Source organism: Zingiber officinale, chromosome 4A (assembly GCF_018446385.1).
Source record: "Zingiber officinale cultivar Zhangliang chromosome 4A, Zo_v1.1, whole genome shotgun sequence".
Lineage (NCBI taxonomy): Eukaryota > Viridiplantae > Streptophyta > Magnoliopsida > Zingiberales > Zingiberaceae > Zingiber > Zingiber officinale.
In genome coordinates, this window is record NC_055992.1 from 85303811 (window position 1) to 85331564 (window position 27754).

Genomic DNA, 27754 nt, shown 5'->3' on the forward strand with positions numbered 1-27754 from the left:
CTCACAGAACTCCTTATGCGATGCATCCTGGCTCCACCAAGATGTACCAAGACCTGAAGAGACGTTTTTGGTGGCCTGGGATGAAGAGAGACATCGCTAGATATGTTAGCACCTGTCTGACCTATCAGAGGGTCAAGGCAGAACACCAGAGACCAGGAGGAGTTCTGCAGCCTATCCAGATTCCAGAATGGAAGTGGGAAGATATTTCCATGGACTTCATAGTGGGACTACCCAGAACCACGAATGGTTTTGATACAATCTGGGTAATAGTCGACATATTGACTAAATCAGCCCACTTCTTAGCTATCAGGATATCCTACTCCATGGAGCAGCTAGCTCAGTTGTATCTCAAGGAGATCGTTAGATTACATGGAGTCCCACGAACCATTATTTCAGACAGGGACAGTAGGTTCACATCACACTTCTGGGAGTGTGTACAGTCAGCTTTGGGCACTAAGTTAAAGTTTAGCACAACCTTCCATCCTCAGATAGATGGTCAAACATAGTGAGTAAATCAGGTACTCGAAGATATACTCCGAGCATGTGCCTTAGATTTCAAAGGAAGTTGGTGCAAATATCTGAGCTTAGCAGAATTTGCATACAACAACAGCTATTAGGCCACTATCGGCATGACACCTTACGAGGCTCTCTATGGGCGGAGGTGTAGATCTCCAATCTGCTGGTATGAGAGTGGTGAACAGAAGGAACTAGAACTTCAGACAGATCTAGTAGCAGACACCATAGCGGCTATATAGCAGATCCGCCAGAGGATAGAGACAGCTCAGAGCCGCTAGAAAAGCTATGCTGATACACAACGCAGACCCTTAGAGTTTTTAGTTGGGGATTCAGTGTTCCTCAGAGAAGCTCCCATGAAGGGAGTAATGCGTTTTGGGAAGAAGGGCAAACTAAGTCCCAGATATGTGGGACCATACCTTATCAGCAGAAGAGTTGGCAAGGTAGCATATGAGCTAGAGCTACCCCAGGAAATGTCAACTGTTCATAATGTATTTCATGTCTCTATGCTGAAGAAGCATATCCCAGATGCCACCCAGGTGATTGAGCCCCAGTCGGTGCAAGTCTGTGAAGACCTCATCTATGATAGTCGGCCTACTCAGATAGTAGATCGAGCAGTTAAGAAATTGCGGAACAAGGAGGTACCATTAGTAAAAGTCATTTAGCAAAATCACACAGCAGAAGAGGCAACATGGGAGACAGAAGCCAGCATGAGACAGAAGTACCCAGAGTTATTCTAAGTTCGAGGATGAACTTTTATAAGGTATGGGGGATTGTAATACCCAAAAATTCTCAAAATAATTATTAGAAATATCCTAGTATTTTTCTGGAATTTTAGGATATTTTTATGGAATTTTTAGAATAGCGGAAGTAGCAAAAATAAATAGAAAACGAAAATAGCCTACGCGGGAATTGAACCCGTGACCTATTGGGTCCTACGACTTATAGTGGACTCTAGTAACCAAGTGAACCCAGCAGGGCCGTGCTGAAAGGAAAGGGAAACAATTATATTTATATTTGAGTTGGGTAAATTTAACCACTTGATATAAATAGGAAATTATTAAGTGGGGTTGGGTTTTAACGCAACTCTTCTTCTCCTCAAACCCTCACCGCCGCCCACCTCTCCCTCCTCTTCCTCTCTCGGCGCACCAAGCCTAAGGGCTCTAGGAGCACCTTCCGGCGACGACTCCGACACGAGGACGCTTCCCTTCGCGAGAGGAACACGTAGACGCAAGGGAACCGTCGAGAAGATCATCTCCACCGGAAATCTAGCGATTAGAATCGTAAGAAAACTAGCACAGGAGGTAAGAAACCCCTCACCTGCAGTATAAGTAGCTTCTATATGAATTTTATGCTTCAGTTTAGTAGTATGTAGACTTTCGGCACAAAGGATGCGAACTAGCGCATACTAAGTGTTCGATTAAATTAATAGCACAGTTAAAATGTAACTTAGGCATTTTATTAGCTTAGATAAATGCAATAGAAGCATTTTACAGCTTATTAGTCTTGCTACAGCTATTATGGGACTAGATGTCCAATGGGTGGGCTCTCACAGTCACCTCTAGGTTCAGACAACCTAGCTCTAGGTTCAGATAACCTAGAAAGAGCAAGACAAGCAATAATTAGCTATGTTCAGTATTTTACTTTCTCAGTGGCACTGTACTAGATTAGATATCCATTTGGTTGGGCTCCCATAGTCGTCCCTAGGTTCAGATAACCTAGTAACCCAACTAAATTCGGGACTTGCAAAGCCGGGTCTAGTTAGGGATGCACGCATAGTAAGTACAGTTGCCGGGCCCAAACAGCAGTATGATTATTATTTTAATCTACTTATGAATATAGTTTTCAAAACCTCACAAAATAGTTATGTGAATTCAGTACAGCTTTAGCATCAGATTAGTATTAGCTTAGTTCAGTTTTTGTATCAGTTCAGTTCTCTATTGATACAATATGATAGTTTATGTTAGCACTTATTGCCATGACTAGTTTGTTTGTATGCCATGCTATGCTCTTACATGTTCAGTATTCATATGTTTCAAATAGCATATTTAAAAAAAAAAATATAAATTGCATCGTATGCATGTTTTAGTGAGGTAGATGGTTTCTTACTAAGCTCTCAAGCTTACATATACTATTTTTCCTTATACTGCAGATAAAGGTAAAGGGAAGATGGACTAGCAGAGGCTGGAGGTCAATGCAATGATGAAGATGTGTGTGGATGGAACCTGGAATAAAGATCTTGGAGAAATTAACAAACTAAGACTTTAGTTTTCATATAATGTTATTTTCTGCATTTCTAGTTATTTTAATGCCTTGACTCATGAGAGACTTGCTTAGATTGTTAGTATTTATGCTCATAATCCTAGTTATGTGTTATTAGTATGTTTCCCAGTTGTTTTAGAACTTGTATGTGTGATTGAGGCACGAAACAGTGCTGAAATCAGACTTCTGGTACGAAATCAGAAACCCCAATCGATCGGCCGATCAATTGGAGGCTTCTCAATCGATCGACCGATCGATTGAGAAGTTCGTACCGCGAACAGTAAGCTCCTGGATCGATCAACCGATCAATCCGGATGCCTTCTGTCACGAATAGAAAGCCCTGGGATCGATCACTGGATCGATTGGCCAGTCTGGATTGATCAGCCGATCGATCCAGAATATTGCCCCGAGCACAGTAGCGTGCTGGATCGATCACTGGATCGATCCAACCTAAGTTTTGCATACAGTAGCATGCTGGGTCGATCACTGGATCGATTAGACCATTCCAATCGATCCATGGATCGATTGGGAGGCCTGACAACAGCCGAAAGACCCTTAGTTCTGTTCCTTGACCATGGGGGATGTAAAATATGTCATGAATAGTTAGATTACACCCCTTAGCTCATATAGAATAAAGAAATGATAAGAGCTTAGCAAAGTTTTAATTAGTACAGCTTCCGCATCTAGATTTAGTGATGGTCATGGATATAGTTTAGCACAACATAATGTGACGGTCCGGCCTTACAGCCTAGTTAGTAGAAGGTGGGTCGTTACATTTCCAAACTCTAAAACTTTTCAAACTTAATTTTGAAATTCATACTTTTTAAACTTAGTTTGAAAAACAAACTTTATCTGGGTTTGTAACTTAGATTTTTCATTTTGAAAATTATATTCTACTTAGTTTTCAAAACATATTTTTGGAAATTTATTTAAAATAAACTTGGGTTTGAAAGAAGATTTTACTTAGTTGGATTTTACAAACTAAGTCTTGAGAAATAAAATCTTATTTAGTTTTGAAAACTTGACTTGAAAATTGGACTTTACCCTAATATATTTTTTTTTGTAAAAATGCTATATTTGAAAATTATGTTTTCAAACTGCAAAACTCTTTTCGAAAGATTAACTTACAAATTTTAAAGATAACTATCTTTAAGTCATCTTTCCAAGGTTAACTATTTTTTTAAAGAGATAAAAGATAAAATTTTCAAACAAAAGTTATCTTTCTATGTTAAACTCCCCCAAGATGATCTGACTTACATTTCCAGACTTCCTTGCATTTTTTTCTGTGATGATTTTTTTGATGAATGCCAAAGGGGGAGGGTTAGGTGGTTTAAGTTAGTTAAACAACAAAATTTAAAACAAAGCTAACTTAACAACCTTTTTAACAACCTTATAAATGATTTTTTTTTTTTTTTGCATATTTTTCACTAACTTAACCAGGTTGTCATTGCATCAAAAAAGGGGAGATTGTTGGTGCGGTTAGTAGTAACGGTCTAACTCAAGTTTTTATGAATGGTAAAATAGGTTAAGTTAATCTTATTGTTATCTAACACTCTGACCGAGTGTGTAGGAGAAGCCCACCCAGGTCGACGGGCTGACCTAATGTCTGGAACAAAGCCCAGCTAGGTCGACGAGCCGACCGGATAGTTGGCACGAAGTCCAAACAGGTCGATGGGCTGACCGGACGTTTGGCACGAAGTCCAGCTAGGTCAACGGGCTGACTGGATAGTTGGCACGAAGCCCAACCGGATCGAAGGGCTGACCGGACGTTTGGTAGGTAAGTGGAGGTAAGTCACTAGAGGGGAGTGATTGTGAGGACCCATTCTCAGGAAGAGAACATTAGGCGTCGATCCGACTTAGATCCATTTTGGATATCTAAGTCGAGATCGTGACTAGATTCCGGTCTCGAGGAGATGGAATCTAATTACTAACCTGTTTTGATCATAAACTGTGCTAACACTCTATTTTGTAGGATATTTTGCATTTATGCTTTGGACTAACATTTTCTTGCAGGGAAATGAAGTTGCTGGAAAATGGAGTCCGGGCGCCCGGAAGGGATCTGGGCACCCGGAATGCAAGTTTTATCCACAACGTCACTTCGCCATGTGGAGCACCCTGGTTGGCTCGGCTACGTCATATTCAGAACAACTGAAAGGATCCAGGCACCCCGAACCTCCTATATAAGGAGGGTAAAGGCTGGAGCTAAAGAACAACGAAACAACTCACGCTCTTCTGTGCTTCTGCGACGTTGCGAAGGCTCTCCGATAAAGCTCTGTTTTTCTGTCTTATTGTCTATTGTCGGTATTTTCTTTCTAGCATTTCTGTACCTAACTTTTTGTAATCAAATATTCGAATTGCTAGTGGATTGCCTAACGAAAGCACTCAACGAGTGCGGGCCTTAGAGTAGGAGTCGATAAAGGCTCCGAACTAAGTAAAAAATGACTTTTGTTAGCGTTGCTTTATTCTTTTGCCTTTACTTTTCCGCTGTGCACTATACATTCACTACAAGAAAAATCCTCATAGACATCGGTGGAACAACAATGGTTTTAAGCAAAAACCGATGTCTCTGAGTATTTTACACTGTTTTTTCCAAAAATCGGTGTCTATAAGCGTAGATTTTCGCTCATAGACATCGATTTTTTTAAGCTGATGTTTATGAGCGCCTTTTTTTCATTAATAGACACCAATTTTAACAGCGGTTTTTAAAACCCGGTGTCTATGATAAAATAAAATAATTTAATTTTTCCACCAATACTTAGCCGAAATTTGCAACACTTCACTCTTCCTTCCAAACCTAAACCTATATCGCGCCGTCCACTGTATACCGTCTCAACGCCGCCACCACTTTCCTCCTCGCCGCTAACCGTCCGACCATCTCTCTCAGCCTCATCTTCCTCTTCCCCTTCCTTTGGGTGAGAAGAGGCTGCCTGTGTGGCTTGGAGTCGTCGCCGGGTCGCTAGAAGTCGCCCTCCTCTACTCTTTCTCGATCCCATATCTGGTAACCTCGATTCCTCATCTCCTTCTTTCGATTTGATCCCTCCTTGTCGATCCTCGGGTGGCCAGGACTGATCGGAGCTCCTTTCTCACTGATTTTGCTGCTCGCGGTAGGATTCGGTGCTGCCTTCAGGCGTGTTATCGACTAATCGGTCGACATGGTGAGGGGGAAGACACAGATGAGGAGGATAGAGAACCTGGCTAGCCGGCAGGTGACCTTTTCCAAGCACCGGAGAGGCCTTCTGAAGAAGGCCTTTGAGCTCTCCGTGCTCTGCGATGCCGAGCACCAAATGTCAAGTATTCACCAAGTACTCCTTATGGTTATCGATTTGTGAACTGGGCAACAAATGTCAAGTATTTTTGTCTTTCATTCGAAATGAAAGTACCAGTGCTTCCATACTTGACCAATTTGAGCTTGATCAGGAGTTGAATGCATATTTTGCATTTTTGTTTGAACTTATTACTGAGAGGGGACCTTCTGTGGGTTTGAATGTTAACCTTAGCTGATATGATCTGTTTCATGGCCATCTCTTCATTGCTAACTTTGGAAGATTTGGCATTCTGTAAGTAGAAAATGATTTTCCAATTTCTCAGCAAAGTTATGGCTTTCTTATTGTTTGAAATTCTATGTTCTTCTGCAGTGCTCACTCTATTTTCATGCTCCTTTTGTCAGAGTGACAAGTGTTTTCAAGGAATAGTAGCAAACATAGAACATGCCTTAGTGTTTGTGATGCCTATGCAAATTTAAGTAGAAAAAAAAATTAAACAATTAAACTAAAATGATTTATCTCTTGGTAAATAATCACAAGCTACTGAAGTTGCTACTGAAGTCCTTCCTCATCTTCGATAGTTTCATCTTCTTGATCTCTTGATTGCAAGTATTAATTGATTGATACATACAATGTGTTTGATGAATTTCCTCAAACACTACCCTGACTTGATTTTATCATTTTTGTTTGCATGATTCTCTTGAGTGGTAAATGCTAGTTACTGGCACTTGTGGTATCAATTCTAGTTTGCCCCTAACACAATTTCATATGCCAATAGTAGTTTTTGTGGTTGTTATTGTTGTGATGCAGCTCAAGGTGCGGCTATGAGGCTACTTGTGAAAATGACACTTCCACTAAAATCACATGAACAAAGAAAATCCGACAGATTTAGTTCATTTAAGATGCAGAGAGGGTGCTATACCCATCAACAAGATGAAATGATGACATTAACTTTTCCTTATGAGATGAAATATTCTAGTTGGTTGGCTAGTTATCTTGAAGTGTCGTGTTAATTTTAATTAATTAGATAGTTGAAACTGGAAGGGTTTAAAGAAAGCTTATTGGTGTGTTATAGAAGAGTCTTGACAAAATGAAATTTCTCAAGTTAATGGGATATTTTACCAGCTCACTATTGACTTAGTTAATACCCTCAGTAACACCATGTCAACCTCATGCCAAAGAATTTTGTCCATGGTTCCAATTCCATGTAGAAAATTAAATCATGGGTCATCTCAAAAGGGAATGTGAAGACTATTATAGCTAAGCAAATCATAAGAGAAGAACATATTTTCTGACTATAATAAAAAAATACTAAAACTAATGCTTGTTGTTGCACCATATGCGTGAAGTTTATTATCCTACTGTTCTTTTATGAGTGTGTGATCATATTTTCAGCTTGGTATATGAAAAACTACATGGTTGCATTGCCTATTTTCATATGATTGAATGCATGCCATAAGTTTTTTACTTTAAAACTGGAATAATAACTTTTTACTTACATATGTTTATGGCATTTCCTCTGCATTCATTGTTTATGGTTAAGTTATTTTAAGTTTTTTCTCCTCTATTTCCCAATTAGTCTATGAATTTTGGTTTTTGTCATTTCTCAGTTTTATGTATGAATTAATCATGTTTAATTGTGAAAAAAAAAATCCTCTTTTCTTTAGTGTGTTTATGTTATTCAAGAGCCATGTATATATTGTCTTTATTAGTGATGTGAGGGTATGCAGCCAAGAGGAACATGTATTCTTCAATTTTATTTTAGCATGCATTTGGTCGAAAAGTATTGTGGCATTGTTAAATTATTACATAATTTATTGCAGAATGTTCACCATGCTGGTCAACCAATGCCTGGTGAGGAGCAAGAAGATATAGTCATGACCAGTACCCAGAATAACCTATTAAATATGAAGTGCCCTTTGACAGGAAAGCCTGTTACAGAATTGCAAAATCCTGTCTGCTGGTAAAGTAGTGCTTCACTCTTTACCAAAGTTTTGTAGTTATGTTTTTATCTAATATAAATTAAAATTCCCTAATTTTTTGTTTGTTAATAATGAAAGCTGAAAACATAACGGTCAAGTGAGATTGTTTCATATGTACAAAGCCATTTTTTTTTCTTTGTGAATGAACAAATATTAAACGGTTCATAAGTTAACTAAAAACAACTATTTTAAGTGAACTTCTTTCTTAAAATGTAGAGCTTGGTTTCCTTGGAAATCATGTTCCTTCTTGAACCATATTCAATTTGGCATGAGTCCTTATTTGATTAGTTGCGAACTATGAATTTGTGTGCTTTGTAGAATGCAATGTGAGATATGTTAATGCTGTAGACAACATTCCATAGCAAATTTGATTACCAATGCTAGTCTTTGGATTTAGCAGAGAGTTTCAAGCTTAAACAAATGGTATATCTGTTTTGACTGCATATTGGGCTACTATTGCTAGTTTTAAAATTTTGTTCTATTTGGCAATACATATGCAGGTTTTGTATCTTCTGCAATTATGTGATGCCTAATAAGAGTTATTGTACATGCTGATAAGCTCCTTCAGAGTGAAAAAGAAAATATAAGGTTGAATGAAAGCTTGCAATTGATGTAGCTGAAATACGTATCTCGGGAGAATGTTTTCAAAACATTGCAAGATAAGTAAAGTTAGTCAACCCAGTGCAAAAAAGTAAAGTTAGTCATAACAAAGTTGTAGTGACCAAATTGCCCACATACTTTTATTAGTCTAGCTTATGGGGAACTTGAATGGCCTCAAGAAGGTGATCCAACTGATAGTAATTGAACCAAATGAAGATAGTGTGAATAAATTATTTTATATATTCCAAGAAAAATCATAATAATCTACTATACACCATGCACCACTATATTTAGCTTCTTTCAAATCAGTTGTCTTATAACAGATTATTTCAAATGTGCAGATCAAAGAACCTGAGCAAACAAGTAAAAATTACCAGCAAAAGGTTACTTATCTCATTTTCAATCTCTATTTGAGTAGAATTTACAACATCTTTAATTTCCCTTATGTAAGCAACAAACTGCTTTATATCCATATTGACTATTTTATTCTATTCAGGTAAGAGAACAACCAATAAGGATGTTGCAAAGTTCCCAATGCCTCCAGTGGCTCCTTTAAGATGGAGGCCTCCTTTACAAAGAATCACCAATCAGTTGTCACCCTCAGGACATCAAACAAGCAGAGGTGCCCATCCAGTAATAGATAAAGAGAATTGTCTATTAACAAATAAAACTACTGGGGAAGATTTAGTTAAATCTCTGCACAGAGCAAGAAGGATAACGTTGGCACCAGTAAGAAGAATATTTGTGTACTATCTATTACCTTTTGATGTTGTAAGAAGAATAGTTATGTGTAATTTGTGGATACTGACTTGATGTGCACAATATCTATTATCTTTTTATATTGTAAGAAGAATATTTATGTGTTGGTTATATGGATATTGACTTGGTGTGTTTAGATACATCGGTGCATTTTTATTTGTGATTTTCTTAGTGAATTAATAATATTAACTTAATTTTATGATTTGCTTGGTGATAATATTGGTTTTTTACTATTTCGGAAATCGAATTTGTGTCGTTAAACAATACTGATATTACATCGGTTTTCCACTGCTGCAAAATCAGTGTCATTAACTAATATTACATCGGTCGTATACCGCTGCCAAAATTAGTGTTATTAACATATAATATTACATCAGTTTTACACCCGATGTTGTTAAGTGATACTACACCGGTTATAACCCGATGTCTAAAATGACAGACCTTTTACATCGCCTTCATAGACATCGGTCGAAAATGTAATAGATAGCGGTGGAAAACCGATGTCTATGAGGGTTTTTCTTGTAGTGTTTTTTTTATCGCTATTCACCCCCCCTCTAACAAAACTCTTCGATCCAACAAAAAGAAGTTTCTACTTCTGGGTCAAATGAAGAAAAGTCTTGTGCCACTCCTACAAGCAAAGAAGGTATAACAATTTCAATTTGTAAAAATAAAAATCATATCATTTGCTTTAAGTGTAGGAAAAATGGGCACTTGTTATGATTCCGTAAATGCATGGATTCGTCGTCAGTAATATATAAGATTGTCGAACCACAGGGACTGTTGATTAAGCACTAGAGATGTCACAAAGTAAGTTATCTAGACGGTCGAAAGTTGGCTTTGGCGCTTGCAAACTAACGAGAGTGATTGAAGAGAGAAAGAGAAGGATGAGAGAATCGATCTTGGAGGGAATTAAGCTTTGGGAGATGGATTCTAGGATTTCGGTTTTATTATGATAGTATTGATGTATTACGTTCTATCCTTTACTCATTGTCCATCAACATGCGTTCGCCGGAAGCTAAAGCAACCCTTGATGTGAGAAGAAGGGGAAGAAGAGATGCTTGCCTAGGTTTCCGATGTCTTGGGGATGCCTCCTTGCTCTGGAGATGGATGGAACATCAAAGGATGTCGGTGGATGAAGCTCTAGGGTTTCTCCCGAAGGGGAGAACCCTTTCCCGAGGAGAGGGACGAAGTCCAAAACCAAAGATGCCCCCAATAATAGGGTTCTTGACCCTTATATAGGTTAGGACACGAGCGCTGCACGACCCGTGCCATGATCGTGCGAGATCTGCACGGCCAACTGCTTCCTCCCTTCAGGTTGAGTGGCACGACCGTGCGAGATCTGCACGGCCGTGTCTTCCTTCTGCCCTAGTTACACTGCACGACCGTGCGAATTGACACGACTGTGCATTCATTCTGCTCTGGTTACACCGTACGACCGTGCGAATTGACACGACCGTGCCTTCCTTCTGCTCTGGTTACACCGCACGACCGTGTGAATTGCCACGACCATGCCTTCCTTCTACTCTGGTTACACCGCACGGCCGTGCAGAATTGACACGGCCATGTATCAAGGCCGTGTGGACTTGTATATCATTTTATCACATCTTAACGTGGTATTCTTGAGTTGAAGTCTTCATCAAAGTTGTAGTTCTTGAAGTTATCTACAATTTGGTATAAAGAATAGCCTAAAACTCTAACTGAGTAGAAAGTTATGGCCATTTTGGTTTTAGTTTGCAGTGCAGAAATTTCACACGACCTGGATACAACACCTTGGAAGCTCTAGACTCCACTTAAGCTTTGTTTCTACTCCAAATCACGTCCTATCCACAAGAAAACACACAAAGAGCAGATCTCCAAACAAAAGAGTATTTATGCTGAATATATGCTAAGAGAGGTGAACATGCATAGAATATACGTGAATAAAGTAAGTGAATGTGCGCCAAAACATGTATGAATGATCATAAGATCTACGCACATCACACCCCCAGACTTGAACCTTTGTTTGTCCTCAAGCAAACCCGCAATCTAGATTTATGTGTGTAGATGACATGTAATAATCCCTAATGAATCAATATAAACCTATCATATAGTTTCATTGATGAGCATGATACAAAAATTATTTGAGTGTGGCCTAAGTAGAAGTTCTCCGTGCTTAGTGTGATAAGTGGCTTAACTTTCACAAGTGTCAATCTCTAAGCCTAGTCAAATTTTCATTTAACCGTGTTCCTCATACTTCCGGCGATAGGCATTTACCTGCCACACGCAAGGTTCGTTCCCCTAAACAATGCTATGCATCGTCTACATAAGGCCTCAAAGGAATACTCAGTATCAAGAGAAGCATAGCGTTCATTTCCCCAGTAACCTAACTCGGTCTCAAAGGGGTGAATTGCTAGTTTCCACTCACAATAACTATTTTTTATCCCTTATTTTTTTTTCTTTTTTTTTTAAATGTTTGCAAAGTATCAAACTTGAACAAACTTTTATTTTTTTTTGGGATTTATTTTTTCAAATGAGCTTACATAATTTGAGTTTATCTAGTAACCAAAATGTAGTTGAGAGGTCACCATAGAAGCAAGAGTACTAGTCCAGTTCTATAAATCATGACTATTTTCAAAAATATCTACCATCAAAGTCAAGCATAATGTGAAGAGATCCTAAAACTACTAGTCCAACATTCAAATTCTTCTAGTAATAACAATGCTCACTTCATGCTACTATGAATAGGAAAATAAAGATCAATATGCATACTAGCATACCAAATCACACAACATAAATATCTAGATGAAACGTGATAGTATTTTGCATTAAAGAACAAACAATCATGATGTGATGAATGATGCAACTAGGAAAATTTTATTATGCAAAAGAAATAAGCAAAAACTAAACTAAGCCAAATGCATCTAATGCATCCCCCAAGACTTAAACTTTTCATTGTCCCAATGAAAACTAAAAACAATGTGGAGAAGATTAAAAGTAAGAGAAGTTACCAAATAATGCGTGCCAAATGCCCATGTCATTAACTTATCCATCATGTAATTGCACTCCTCCTAATCTTTGAGTCCTATAAAAGAAATTGACAACAAAAATTAAGTAGAGGATACATGCTTATTATGAGGAAAGAAATGAAACTAGAAAGGAACTAAAAACATGAATGAAAACAGGATTAAACTTGGATTGCCTCCCAAGAAGCACTTGTTTAAGGTCATTAGCTAGACCACCTCATTAGATTCATCGAAATCTCGCTCTTGGAGGGGTAAGATATTTCGTCACCCTCTTACCAAGGGTTCTTATTATGGAGGGAGCTTTCATCAAAAAGTGAAGAATCACTCTCTCCATATTTGTCTTCTTGGAAATTCTTTCAGGAGGTCGAAGACGGTTCAGATCGAGCTTCCAATTATAGGCCCCACGAAAATCTGTACACCTAAAAGAAAAACATACCTCTCCCAAGCATGCAATATTAGATAGAACTAGAACCTTATTAAGATGAACTGAGTATGTATCACAAATTGAATCACATCCAACAAAATCTACTATTGGTACATCTATGAAATTTTCCAAAGGATCACAAAGGATACTAACCTTACTTTGTTGAGAGATACCTGAAAGTTCTAAACATGTGGATGTGACTTCTAAATCTTGTATTGGCTCTAGCTCTAGCTCAAGTAGTGGTGCCTCTAAAAGTGGTGATTCTTGGGGATTTGCTTCTATTGCACAAGTCCCTATACATTGGTCCACAACATGTTCAATCATTGCAACTCTCATAATCTTAGAAGGTTGTGTGGATAAAGGAGGTGATTCTTGAGATGCTGCTTCCACAACATAGCTCCCTACACTTCCTTTCATAACATCATCATCAACACAAGCATCAAAAAATAAACCAACATCAATATCCTCAGTGGGAGAATCATCTATAGGAGGATCATTAACTTCATTTACAGTTTTAAGTTGATTTACCACATCACATTCATCGTCTGAAAATTCAATTTCATCATAACACCCTGTAAACCCAGAAGGTAAATCTGAAAACTTGTTATCCACTGCATTATCATCACAATCCTCATCTGAAGAGTCCTCATCTTCATATACATCCAGAAATCTACACTCAACTATATTAGTGTCACAGAATTTGCCTAAGTCTTCGTTTTCATTGACCCTCACTATCCTTTGTGGAAAGGGAACCTTTAGTGAGGGTCTTGGGAAAGGTACTTCCTTTTTCCCATATTCCCTTTGAGCTTGCAGAGGAGGTCCAACTTGCTTATCTAGTGTAGGTGTGATCAATCGTTGAGGGAAGGGTACTTGTGGCCTTTGGGAACTTCCTGGAGTAATGAAACTGAGTTCTTAAGGTTTTCTATTGTTCTTCTCCTCAATTCTAAACAAATCTTTCTTCAGAAGTTCTTCATGATTCTTGCCACTTCTCAACTTAATATCATTATCATTTACACTAGATCTTATCTGTGTAGGAGGAAGGTCTTCCTTGAACCATTTCGAAACTATGCTATTAATCTTTTCCCCCAAATGTTTGAACTCCTCATTCTGTGACTTGTGAATTTCAACATTCTTGGGTGGGTGAACTGCATTTTGTTTGACAGACTCTCTTACATTTATGGCTTGGAGTTCTTGAATTTTTGAGGGAGATTCCATCCAACTTTTGTTCGACCATTCATGGAGGTTCAATGCCACTTGATCAATTAACGTATATGCTTCGTCTACACTCTTGTCCATAAAAGAACCTCCAGCTGATGAATCTAACAAACACTTATCTGAGAAAGAAATTCCCCTATAGAATATGTGCAGGGTCAGTCATTTTTCTAAAGCATGATGAGGGCACTGTCTTTGTAGACTCTTGAATATGTCCCATGCTTCAAATAATGATTCTCCATATGCTTGAGCAAAATTTGTGATGCAATTCCTCATATAAATTATTCTACTTTGAGGGAAAAAATGATCCAGAAATTGCTTCTCCAATTGTTTACAACTTGTGATGCTTTGAGGATGGAGGGAATATAACCAAGTCCTTGCTTTATCCTTGATACTGAAAGGAAATGCTATCAATCGAACTGCATCTGCTGACACTCCTTCACAATTCACCATATCACAAAGCTCTAGAAATGTCTCAAGGTGCAGATAAGGATTTTCTGATACTTCTCCTCCAAATTTGTGACCTTGTATCATGAAAATTAACTCTAGGTCTAGTTGGAAATTTTCTGCTTCAATATGAGGCTGCACAATGGGAGACATAAATCTTGCAGAAATAGGTGTCGAGAAATCTCTTAAGGGCCTGTTTGACATGTTAGTGCTCATCGATATTTAAGAAATTTTTTTTTGAGTAAAAACAAAAATGAAGAATTAAAGATAAGAAATAAAATACTATATGAGAAACAAGAAATAAAATGCAGAATTTAAATTGCTAGAAAAAAATAAATGTAGAATTTAAAGACAAGAAAGAAAATATAGATTTTTTTTAATTATGTATATGGAAAACAAATAGCAATATTTTTTTTGAATTATGAAAATGGAAAAACAAAAACTATTCACAAGTCTAGATTAACTAAATTGCTAATCTACTAATGTTAATGCGAACAGTCCCCGGCAACAATGCCAAAAACTTGTTACGATTTCGCAAGTGCACGGATTCGTTGTCAGTAATATATAAGATTGTTGAACCACAGAGACTGTTGATTAAGAACTAGAGATGTCAAAGTAAGTTATCTAGACGGTCGAAAGTTGGCTTTGACACTTGCAAACTAATGAGAGTGATTGAAGAGAGAAAGAGAAGGATGAGAGAATTGATCTTGGAGGGAATTGAGATTTGGGAGATGGATTCTAGAATTTCGGTTTCATTATGATGGTATTGATGTATTATGTTCTATCCTTTACTCATTGTCCATCAACATGCGTTCGCCGGAAGCTAAAGCAACCATCCTTAAGCACTAAATAGAGAAGATTCCTGTGAAATCCTGTTACGGTTAACCCTTGTCACCAGGGCGTCTCGGTAGATCACAAGAACACAACTCTAATTGGTGTCATTAAGGATAGAAATAAGGGCTTGGTTTGGTCTCTTACTTCCTTGCGGAGAAGTTGCCTCTCTTTTCAAGGAAATACCCTAGATATCCGTGAACGGGTTACCCCTGTCACTAGGGCCCCTCGGCTATACTATTGAAACCCCAAGATTGTTTTGGTGTGATCAATAAGTTAAGTTAGGCCCTGTATTGTTTTAACCTTGTGTCTAAGTGTGTAGGAGCTTAGGAGCACAGGTACTCGAGCGGAAGACGCAGCTAGTGAGAAGGACAGCACGCGGTGCGTCCGAGGGACGAGGTGCTGCGGAAGAGTACCCCGGTGGACGAGAAGGAAGCGTGCGGTGGTTCCGGGGGATGAAAGCCGGAGCGGAAGATTACTCGGGGAGCAAGAGACACAGCTAGCGAGAAGGTCGGCACAGGGTGTGACCGAGGGACGAAGACTGCGGATGAGTACGCTGGTGGACGAGAAGGAAACACGCAGCGATTCCGAGGGACGAGAAGCTAGAGCAGAAGGCTGCTAGAGAAGACTAGAAATTGGGTTCGGGTGAGCCCTTTTCCGGATGGCAGAGATCACCCAAGTGAGCGGAACCTAAGTTGAAGACCCAGACCGAGGTGAATAAAGTCAACCGGAGTTGACTTAGGGTCCAGGGTGCTCGGACCAGCTCGGGGCGCTCGGAGCAGTCCGGGGCGCCCGGAACCCTTCCAGGCGCCCGGAGAGTGACGTTTGACCAGAACGCATCTAACGCGTTCTGAACGTTGGGGGATAAAGTTTTATCCCCCCCAGGGCGCCCGGAACCCCTTCGGGGTGCCCCGACCAAGGCTATAAATATAGCCTTGGTCCAGAAGCTTTTCAACGAACTCCAAGTAATCATTTCCAACGCTTGTATGATTTAGAATTGTAGTTAAGCTTCTGTTTCTGTTCTTCAATGTTGTAAGAGGCTTCTCCACCTGAAGGAGATTGATAGTGGCCTTTATCTTCCTTGGATTAACAACCACATTGGTTGTAACCAAGTAAATCTTGAGCCTCGTCTTTTTAATGTTTTATTTATCTGCTTTGTTTATTTTACAAGTGTTAGCTTAAAGAGTTCGAGGAAGGGTTGTCTGTTTGTTTTGATTTTGCAGGATATCCATCAACCCCCCTTCCAGTCGGCCGCAATGGTCCTACAAGTGGTATCAGAGCTGAGTACGCCTCAGAGGGACTAACGACCGTCTGAAGCAACAAAACGATGGCCAGAGATAGCGTCTACCCACCTGCATTTGAGGGGGGAGTTTGCTGTTTGGAAATAAAAAATGGAGGTATATCTTAATTCTGATTTTGGTATTTATTTAATATTAAAATTTGGCTATGAAGCACCAAAGACAACGAATGGAGAAAAACTTGATCTACGCCTCTGGAACAAGAAGCAACGTGACGAGTCAATGGCAAACGGTCAGGCAGAGTTTCACATTCTAACCGTAATACCAAATGAAGATCTCAACAGAGTCGAAGAATACAAAAGTGCAGAAGAACTTTGGGAAAAGTTCTTGAATCTCTATGAAGAACCTTTGGAAGCCGACGACTCAATAGGCACTGAGCCACCGACAGAATAGTCCGAGATTGAAGAAATTGCCGAGATAGCAATCATAGCAAAAGACTCACCTACAGATGAAGAAAGCTCATCCGAGATGAGCATCAATCAAGGGGGAGAGTCTCTAGAAGAAAGTAATTCAACAGGGGGAGAACCAACGACCGACGAGGTAAGTAAGGTATGGCCTCAACCCTCTGGACAACTAGTACAATCAATCGAAAAATTACCTGAAGATTTTTGTGAATTAAAAATTGAATCATCAAAAGAATTTTTCGGATTAGAAAATCAACTACCAAACACTTCTTGCAAATCAAAAATATTATCGAAAGAGTTTCTCTAATTGCAAAAAGTTTTGACGAAAAATTCTTGTGAATTACAAAATATTTTGTCGACAGATTTTTGCAAATTAGAATTTATGACAAAATAATTTTGTGAATTACAAAATATTCTTCTGAAAGAATTTTGCAAAGTAAAGACATTGTCGAAAGAATTTTTACAAATTATATTGTCGAAAAATTCTATTTTAGAATTTATACTATCAAAATATTTTTGCGAACTAGGAATTCAAAAAACAATAGAAAATGACATGTTACAATTTGTACAAATTTTTACATGTTCAAATTTTCTTTCTTCAAGTTTAAGAAATTATGATAAATTAAAATGGAAATTTAAAACCTTCTGATAAAAACATTAGAATAAATAAATAAATAAATGCATAGAAATTTTTTTAATTATTTCTACATGTTCAAAAAAAATTTTTATGCATAAAGTTTTCTACTAAGAAAACTCTTAATTTTCATGACGAAAACTTAGAAGTTTTCCAAAAGTTATTTTTAACTTAGAAATTTTCTTTGATATTTTTTATTGCTTTTGTGAAAATTATTGCAAAAATTTTCAAAGTTCTCAAAATTTTCTAAAAGTTCTTAATGACTTAGAAATTTTTCTTGACTTAGAAATATTTTCCAGAAAATCATTGAAATAGATCTTTTTTCTAAGTGTCAACCCTTAGATTTTTCTTGCAACCCCAATTTTTTATGTGATCAAAGGGGGAGAAGAAAAAGTATAAGTCTAGGGGGAGGTAGAAAATTGGAATTTTTTGAAATTTAGTTTTTTCTATCTTGTTGCATGTTATTGCAATATAAATTATTTCATTATTCATGTCTATTTTTGACCCTAGCTTAACTTGGGTTGATCACGTCAAAAAGGGGGAGATTGTTGGAACCCCAAGGTTATTTTGGTGTGATCAACAAGTTAAGTTAGGTCCTGTGTTGTTTTAACCTTGTGTCTAAGTATGCAGGAGCTTAGGAGCACAGGTACTCAAGCGGAAGACGCAGCTAACGAGAAGGACGGCACGCGGTGCGTCCGAGGGACGAGGTGCTGCGGAAGAGTACCTCGGTGGACAAGAAGGAAGCGTGCGGTGGTTCCGAGGGATGAAAGCCGGAGCGGAAGATTGCTCGAGGAGCAAGAGACGCAGCTAGCGAGAAGGTCGGCACGGGGTGCGACCGAGGGATGAAGACTACGGATGAGTACGCTGGTGGACGAGAAGGAAACACGCAGCGATTCCGAGGGACGAGAAGTCGGAGCGGAAGACTGCTCGAGAAGACCGGAAGTTGGGTTCGGGTGAGCCATTTTTCGGATGGCAGAGATCACCCAAGTGAGCGGAACCGGAGTTGAAGACCCAGACCGAGGCGAACAAAGTCAACTGGAGTTGAGTTAGGGTCCGGGGCGCCCGGAACCCTTCAGAGCGCCCGGAGAGTGAAGTTTGACCAGAACGCGTCTAGCGCGTTCTGAACGTTGGGGGATAAAGTTTTATCCCCCATGGGCACCCAGAACCCCTTCGGGGCGCCCCGACCAAGGCTATAAATATAGCCTTGGTCCAGAAGCTTTTCAACGAACTCCAAGTAATCATTTCCAACGCTTGTATAATTTAGAGTTGTAGTTAAGCTTCTGTTTCTGCACTTCAACATTGTAAGAGGCTTTTCCGCCTGAAGGAGATTGATAGTGGCCTTTATCTTCCTTGGATTAACAACCACATCGGTTGTAACCAAGTAAATCTTGTGCCTCATCTTTTTAATGTTTTATTTATTTGCTTTGTTTATTTTACAAGTGTTAGCTTAAAGAGTTCGAGGAAGGGTTGTCTGTTTGTTTTGATTTTGCAGGATATCCATCAACCACCCTTCCAGCTGGCCGCAACGGTCCTACATATATGATCTAATATACTCTCTCTATGAGATTATCAATTCCTACACAATCAATTAACAACAACAAGTCTAATGCATAGTAGTTGAAACAAAGCAATCAAAATCATCCAATGAATAAAGGCATAAATATGAGTCTTACATTAAAACCAATTCAAAACTACTCCCTACATCCATAGAAAAGGAGATCTACTCCATTGTGAGGGAAGAACAACGCCAAAATATGAAGTAAAGTATACTTACAACCTTTGATGTGAGAAGAAGGGGAAGAAGAGATGCTTGCCAAGGTTTCCGATGTCTTGGGGATGCCTCCTTGCTCTGGAGATGGAAGGAACGTCAAGGGATGGCGGTGGATGAAGCTCTAGGGTTTCCCTCGAATGGGAGAACCCTTTCCCAAGGAGAGGGATGAAGTCCAAAACCAAAGATGCCCCCAAGAATAGGGTTCTTGACCCTTATATAGGTTAGGGCACGAGCGTCGCACGACCTGTGCCACGACCGTGCGAGATCTGCACGGCCAACTGCCTCCTCCCTTCGGGTTGAGTGGCATGGCCGTACGAGATCTACACGGCCATGTCTTCCGTCTGCCCTAGTTACACCGCACGACCGTGCCAATTGACACGACCGTGCCAATTGACACGACCGTGCCAATTGACACGACCGTGCCTTCCTTTTGCTCTGGTTACACCGTACGGTCGTGCGAATTGACACGGTTGTGCCTTCCTTCTACTATGGTTACACCGCATGGCCGTGCGAATTGCCACGACCGTGCCTTCCTTTTGCTCTGGTTACACCACACGACTGTGCAGAATTGACACGGTCGTGTATTAAGGTCGTGTGGACTTGTAGATCATTTTAGCACATCTTAACGTGGTATTCTTGAGTTGAGGTCTTCATCAAAGTTGATAAAGAACAACCCAAAACTCTAACTAAGCAGAAAGTTATGGCCATTTTAGTTTTAGTCTGCAGTGCAGAAATTTCACACGACCTCGACATAGCACCTTGGAAGCTCTAGACTCCACTTAAGCTTTGTTTCTACTCCAAATCGCGTCCTGTCAAGAAGAAAACACACAAAGAGTAGATCTCTAAACAAAAGAGTATTTATGCTGAATATATGCTAAAAGAGGTGAATATGCATAGAATATACATGAATAAAGCAAGTGAATGTTCGTCAAAACATGTATAAATGATTATAAGATCTACGTACATCAACACTATACACTATAAAAAAGGACCCTTTAACAACGGGATTTCCCGTCGTTAAAGGGTTGTTTCCCATCGTTAAAGGTCATTAACGATGGTATTTAATACTGTAGGAAGTTGTAGCTAAAAGTACTCGTCAGGAATTGATTAACGACGGGAAATAAAATACCGTCGTTAAGAGCTTTTAACCACAATATTAACTACCATCATTAGTGACAGTAATGATGGGTTTATATACCATTGTTACTGATAGTAATGACAGTTATATGTACCGTCGTTAATAATAACAATGAAAGTTATATATACTATAATTTAACGGTGTTTAATTATTTAACGACGGTTTAGCATACCGTTCTTAATGGCAATGACGATTTAGTATACCGTCGTTAATGGCAACGACGATATCACTTATCAGACTAGTCAAAATGTATATATTTTTTATAATTTCATTAATGGATGCTAATAAAAAATAAAACATAATATATTAAAATATCATCCAGTAATTCATGATAATTGTTTTTACATCATTAAACTTGATTATCACAATGTCTAGTTATCATCCAACAATATTAATATCCATTTACATCAAAAGTATTCATTTATCTAAAGTCTTCATATGCAAAACGTTGGCTTTCTCAAAAGCTTCAAAAATTCTATTTTCCTTCCAACGGGGAATGCATCCTCACCTACTTCTCTCAAGAGAAGTTACCTGTTGCCAGACCGGTTCTCTAGACCAGCTAGACTTTTGCTTAGTGCCCGAGACTTCAGGTTTTCATACTGGATGCCCGCTCCACGACCCGTCCAGACTTTCACCTGGTCCGTAACTGTAACGCCCACCCTTACTTATACCCTTAAGCTACAGGACAAACGTTACTCTTTCCTCGTGTATCTAATTTTTTCGACATTCTTACCTGTTACATGCTGCTTAGTCCTTAAATCTATTCTAACCTGTTATGACTGGTAGGACATGCCTTGCATCCACGTAGGGTTGAAGGGAGTTTGAAGCTTCTGGTGAGTCTGGGCCGTGTGGCCTTGACAGCTATTGCACTTCCAACTGACACAGGGCACGGCCGTGCGAGGGTCGCAGGACCGTGACCCTTGGTAGAGGATAAAAGGGGCATGGTCGTGTGAACCCACACGACCGTGTCACTTCGGCCGAGAGAAGGAGAGACATGGCCGTGTGGAATCACATGATCGTGTAGCATTGGCCGAAGGGAGGAGATGCCCAGCCGTGTGATTCCACACGACCGTGTCACTTCGGCTGAGAGGAAGAAGGGCACGACCTTGTGGAATCACACGGCCGTGTCACCTTGGCCGAGAGGAGGAAGGGCACGACCGTCCGAACCCGCACGACTGTGCCATGGGCCGTGCGGAGGATCCCCCTTCGCTATCGGAAAAGCTTGTTCTCCTCTTTTTCACTTTCACTTGCCATTCAAATTCTGCCAAGCCATCAATTTCATTCTAACCCGATTAGTGCCAGTATCTTATATAAAATGGAGAGAAGAAAACAAACAAAAGTTCTACACGTTCCCCATAGTAACAAACTCTCTGATCTCTTTCCATTGTTCTGCCACACACACATACACCCCCAAGCACTGCTCCTGCTGCCTCCTCCTACTTGAGCTTTCCTTTACCTTTACCTGCAGTACAAGGAAATGCAAATCTATGAGTGGATGCTTAGTAAGTACCATCTACTCACAAAATGATACACTAATAGAGGATATACTTTTTAGACTACTTGAAGAAAAATGCAACATTATAAACATGCTTTTGCCAGTAGTTCACACTAAAACTGTACTTCGAAAATACGTACATGACATGTATTTTCAAACTAGTTTATCATGAAAACCATCAACTAAAAATTATGCTAGTAATGAAATAAAAACAGGCATCTTGGCATATTATTGAGTTTATCACTGCTGTACTACGTAACTCAAATTCTCAACTTAGGAAACTTCCACTAAGATAAACCATGAAGTTTAAAAACTTTATATTACGTAATAGTGAAAATAATACTCTCTTGAGCCCGGCATTGTACCATTTTACGCGCATCCTTAATAAGATCCAAGGTAGCTAATCCCAAACCCATTAAGGTACTACTAGGTGGTTTAGGAGCCTAGGGGCGATCTAGGAGCCCACTCAAGGACCTTGTGTCCAGTACATGCCTTTCTAAAGTAAAATACTTCCTTTTAACTATTAATTTCTTGTACTTGCACTTGCTTGGCATTTAACCAAACACCTTATGTGCGCTTAATTGCCCCGTACTTATAAGGAAGCACTTTAGGCACTTGATTATACTTCTTAGTCCAAAAACTTAATGGGAAGCAAACTAAGATGATCTAAGCATGTTCTTAATCCCAAAACTTTACAGGGTATCTTACATCTCATAGCATCTATCTCCTTTAACATGCAACACGTTTAAAACATATCATAACATGTATTAACGAAGCTACTTATACTGCAGGTGAGAGGTACTTACATCCTTTCGCTAGATCTTACGATTATAAGGTGCAAGGAAGACCCCAAAATCCTCCCTCGTGTGCCTTAATCTCCGAGTCACCCTCCTTTTTGCGTCCTACCTCCTTGGGAGAAACTCTCCCTTAGATTCCCTCCTTTGAAAGCTTTAAGACTTGGAGCCCTAGGTTTCCTTGGCCAAAACTTGAAGGGAGGGAGAAGAGGATTCGGCTAGAGATGAAAAACGAGGCGAAAGATTAGGTTTTTGATCTCATCCAACCCCTTTTATACTAAGTGGAAATTGGAGCGTCTCTTATCACATAATCCACATATAAGGAATGTTTCATATTGCTCATGTGATGCTTTACCACCACCTAATGGCTACTTAAACAAATTTCAACCAAGAGTTCTCGGGTTCAAATCCTAGCCCAGGCCATTTATGCGTATATTTTTATTTCTTTTCTCTTCTTCTATTTCTTTTTGCGCTTTGTAAAAATAAAGGAAATTTATGGGTGTTACAGCAACCACCAAGATTTTCATCTAGAGTCTCCGACTCTAGAATTTCACCCAAAGTGCTCGACCTACTAAGACTTTTCACCTAGAGCTACCACCCCCTATGGTTTAGGGTTACCTCCCCCTAGGGGTTTCCATAACATTGGGTTACCTCCCCTAGGGTTTTCGACCTGCCTAGTATCCATTAAGACTTTTACCTAAGAACACTTAGGACTTTTTTGCAAGCTCAACACACTTATTAGACAACAAGACATTTTAACTTTTGAATCCTTTGCCATTATCAAAACACAGGTTTGATCATTTGGTGCTCCCTGCACCAATAATCTTCCCCTTTTTGATTATGACAGCCAGGTTCAAAAGTTAAGTAAATATATAGCAGTTTTAAAGATAAAATATAGGAAAATCATAGCATTTTTCACACTAAATAACATAGGAGAAACATAACATTTTTTCATATAAATTTTTAGCTCCCCCTTAATTTATCTCTACCCCTTGACTTTTGACCATTCTCTCTTCCTTGACTTTTAACCATTCACTCTCCCTTTGCCATATATCAAAAACAATTTAGGGAGGAAAGGTGTAATTAGTTTTTCAAATACTTTGAAAGGTACAAGCAGTTTTCAAAAACATAATTTTTAAAACTTAGTTTTTCAAAAAATTATAGCTTTAAACACCTTAGTTTGCCAAAAATTTATCAAGTACTTAGCTTTTACCAACAACTTAGCTAAATTTAAGCTTTGAAAATGTTTTATCTTTTTTAAAAATCTTAGTTAATCTTAAGCTTTGAAAAAAAACTTAGCTAAATTTAAGCTCTAAAAGGAAAAAAAAACTTTTAAGTATTTAGCTTTTAAAAAGATTTTGAAAAAAAAATTAAATACTTAGATTAATTTAAGTTTTGAAAAGAATTTCTTGTAATAATACTTAGTTAAGAAAATAATTTCTTTAAAAAGAATGCTATAACTTTGTGAAAACATTTAAGAAAAATTAATGTCTTAACTTACTTTCACTTCCCCTTAATTAATGCAAAAAAAAAAATGAATGCTTTAAGTTTTAGGGTCCTAAAGTCCAAGCATGAGAGTAAAACAAAAGTTTAAACTTATAAAAGTAATTATTTATTTTCCTACTTTTCCATCTCACCCCGTCTATGTCATCAAACATGTTCAGCTTATGAGTTTGTGTGAGATGGAGTTAAGTTAACTCTAAATTTGATTTTATCTATGATGATATTGAAGAATATTTCACAAATAATTTAAGTCTTGGTGGGTTGTGCACTTTGGGCGAAATCCTAAAGTCGGGGACTCAAGGTGAAAATCCTAGTGGTCACGAACTAGGTGGAAGTATGAATGGATCGTAGAGCGGATGTTCAGCATAAAGACCTAAAGTCTGGGACACTAAGCAAAAGTCCAGACGGTTTGGAGGACCAATCTGGCAAAAAGGTAATTTCTCCTGAGAGGAGTAGGTGAGGACGCATTCCCCGTTGAGGGAATAGTAGGCGTCGGTTCGACCTAGGGTTTTTGAGAAATCTGAAAGTTAGAACCGGACAGTTTGGAGGTTGTCAAATAATTTAGTATTCATATTTTATTGTGTTAACTTTATTTTACAGGGTATATTTTGTTTGTGGACTAATATGTCTTGTATGAAGGGAGATGCACAAGGAAATGCTCGGATGAACAGTGTCCGAGGCGCCTCCGGGGTTGTTGGAGGTGCCTTAGCCCAAGCTTCGCGAGGAAGGGAGTTGAAGGCGCCTTAGACCAGGGATGGAGGGCAGCTTCCAGGAGCTTGAAGGTGCCTTCGAATGGATGAAGTTTGCAAAAAGTAGCTATTATCGGTACCGCAGATTCAGGGATAAGAATCTGAGCTAGAGGCACCTTCAAGGAGGTTGAAGGTGCTTTCAACAGCCCATAAAAGGCTAGTTCGAGTAGAGAGCAGAACACACTTGATTTTCATAATCTTTCTCCTATGCGCTGCTCCAAGAACAATCCTGCTATTCCACGATGCGACTTCAACAATCAGGCAACACGACTTTGACGACCGAGCTACACAACTCCGGTGATTGAGCGACGCACTCCGATAACCGAAAGCGCAACTCTCCAGATCCTAAAGTTGTTAGTATACTTTATTTGTTGCAAAGTTGTACTTCAATATTTTTGTAATATTCGAACTGATAGTGGATTGTCCAATGAAAATGATCAACGATCATGAGTCTTAGAGTAGGAGTCGTCAAAGGATCCGAACCAAGTAAAGATAAACTTGTTAGCCTTATTTTTTCTTCCGCTTATTCTTGCTCTTCCGCTGCATTTTACTCAATCATGTTTTTCGAAAAAGCATGAAAAATGCCACAAACGCTATTCACTTTCCCTCTAGCATGCATCGATCCTACATTGAGCGAGCGCCGTGTAGCGACCACCCTTCTTACTACTCTCTAAAGGTGACCACTACTTAACTACTATAGATTCTAAAACAACTAGTGTAGTAAGCTGTACTAAATGTTTCTAGAAAATTTAAAATTTCGACAGAGTATCTACTGTTCAGTGGACTAAAATTCAATACATACATCACATGCATTTATAACATAACTATACTAACAGAAACATATCAAAACTATAACTCAAGAAAGCATCAAAGTACTAACTTACTAACAATTACATCATGGCATGCAATCTAGAACCAAAGATAATCTCAAGGACATAGAATAAATGATACAGTCTCAAATGTTTTCACCAAAACTCAAAATAACTTAATAATGTTCCCAGATCTCTCCCATAGTCCAGACATCACACGCCCATCAAGCCTCCCCTTGTCGCCTCCTTCATATCATTTTGGCTTTTCCTTTATCTGCAGTAAGAGGAAAAATAAATCTATAAGCGAAATGCTTAGTAAGTACTAATCTATCTCACAAAAACTCGAAAATGCATAAGATGCAAAGGATACTGAAACTGAAATGCTAAAAAGAAAAGGCTAAACATGCTCATCTAATAGCAAAGCACTAAAATAAACTGCATACTCATGATATACAAGAATAAATCTGCATGCTGGAAATAAAGCTAATCATGCTCAATAAACTCATAAGGAAAGCAAATGAAAACTAATACTGTATGCTTAGCATTATAAGAGCTGAACTTTACTGGTTCTAAACATAGATGATACTTGTTTCATTTACTTATAGCCTTATACTTGAAATTAAGATTTAACTTTCTTCTTCTCTTTCTTGGGCCCAGGCTTAGTACCAAAAATGCGCGCTCTCTAATAGAGACTGAGGTAGCGAGCTTCCATTCCTATGAGGGTAAAGACCTCGGTCTTACCAGGGCCAAGACCTCGAAATTGGTCACCTAGATTTGTTTAACGACAACCTCGGAAGTCGGGTACTAGCCTCTTACTTTAAATTACTTGTTATCTTTTCTAATTAGACCTTGGTCTTTTCTCTACTCATAACTTCTCATAATCCTCTAAAAAGATTTAATAGGGCACATAATCATTCCACTAAAATACATGGTTGTTCATCTCAAGAAATAGCACCAAAAACTAAACTGATATGCTAACATAAAGTTAGCAAGGAAAAAAACTAAACTGCTGTTCACGCTATGTATGCTATTCATGCTTACAGTAGTAACAGGAAGATTACAAAATTACATTCTGAAACTACAACAGAAATATCTAAACTGTCTACTCATGCTATTAAGTTTCCATGCTTCAAGGAACACCTTTAAAACCTACAACACGTATTCATCCATGTTTATACTACCATAATCAGCAAGTATCAGAAATTCTCAAAATTGCATGTGTATGGAAATCTTGAAATAAGCTAAAAGCTACTCATGCTCCTAGGAAACAGCAAGAAATCAAAATTGTAATGTCAAAGACGAAACAGTTCATCAGGAAAGAACTTAAGGTGGCATGCTTTAAGAGGCTCGTGGAAATAAGGCACCTCCAATTTCTTAACGAACACAGTGAAAGTCAAGTACATAAACATGCTGTGAAAGTAAGCAAAATCCCAAAGGGAATCTAAACTACACCCATGAACTAAGGCCCCTTTTCATGCTCAAAACTATCAAGGGAACATCCACACTGGAAAAAAAACAACTACTTGAATCATGCTGTGCCTATTCTGTATAATCCTTGGGTTCGGACTTTGAATCAAACCAAGTTCTTTGAAACATGCCACAGCAGATACAACAAGAGGAAAACAAATCTCGGAAGTTTCCCTTAATCCCTAAATTCTGCACACATGATCCAAACAAGAGAAACTATATCCCTAGCACATTAAATTCGGCATAACAAACCTAACCTTAGCAATTCAACTAGATAAACAGAACCTGGAAAGAGAATCCCTAGCATATAGTTCTACTCGGCACAGAAAAATCCGAAAGCAAGGAAAAGAAAACCGAAAGCTTGGAGCAACTCCTACCACAGGTGAGTAGTACATAT

At 38.8% G+C, this 27754-nt stretch overlaps 1 non-coding gene across 1 annotated transcript; it reads left to right on the top strand.

Annotated features, from left to right (window-relative positions):
• The first annotated feature begins 14189 nt into the window (after nt 1-14189).
• On the top strand, nt 14190-14295 carry LOC121973923. The gene has a single exon (XR_006109828.1). It is a non-coding gene; the product is annotated as a small nucleolar RNA R71 (small nucleolar RNA).
• The last annotated feature ends 13459 nt before the right edge of the window (nt 14296-27754 follow it).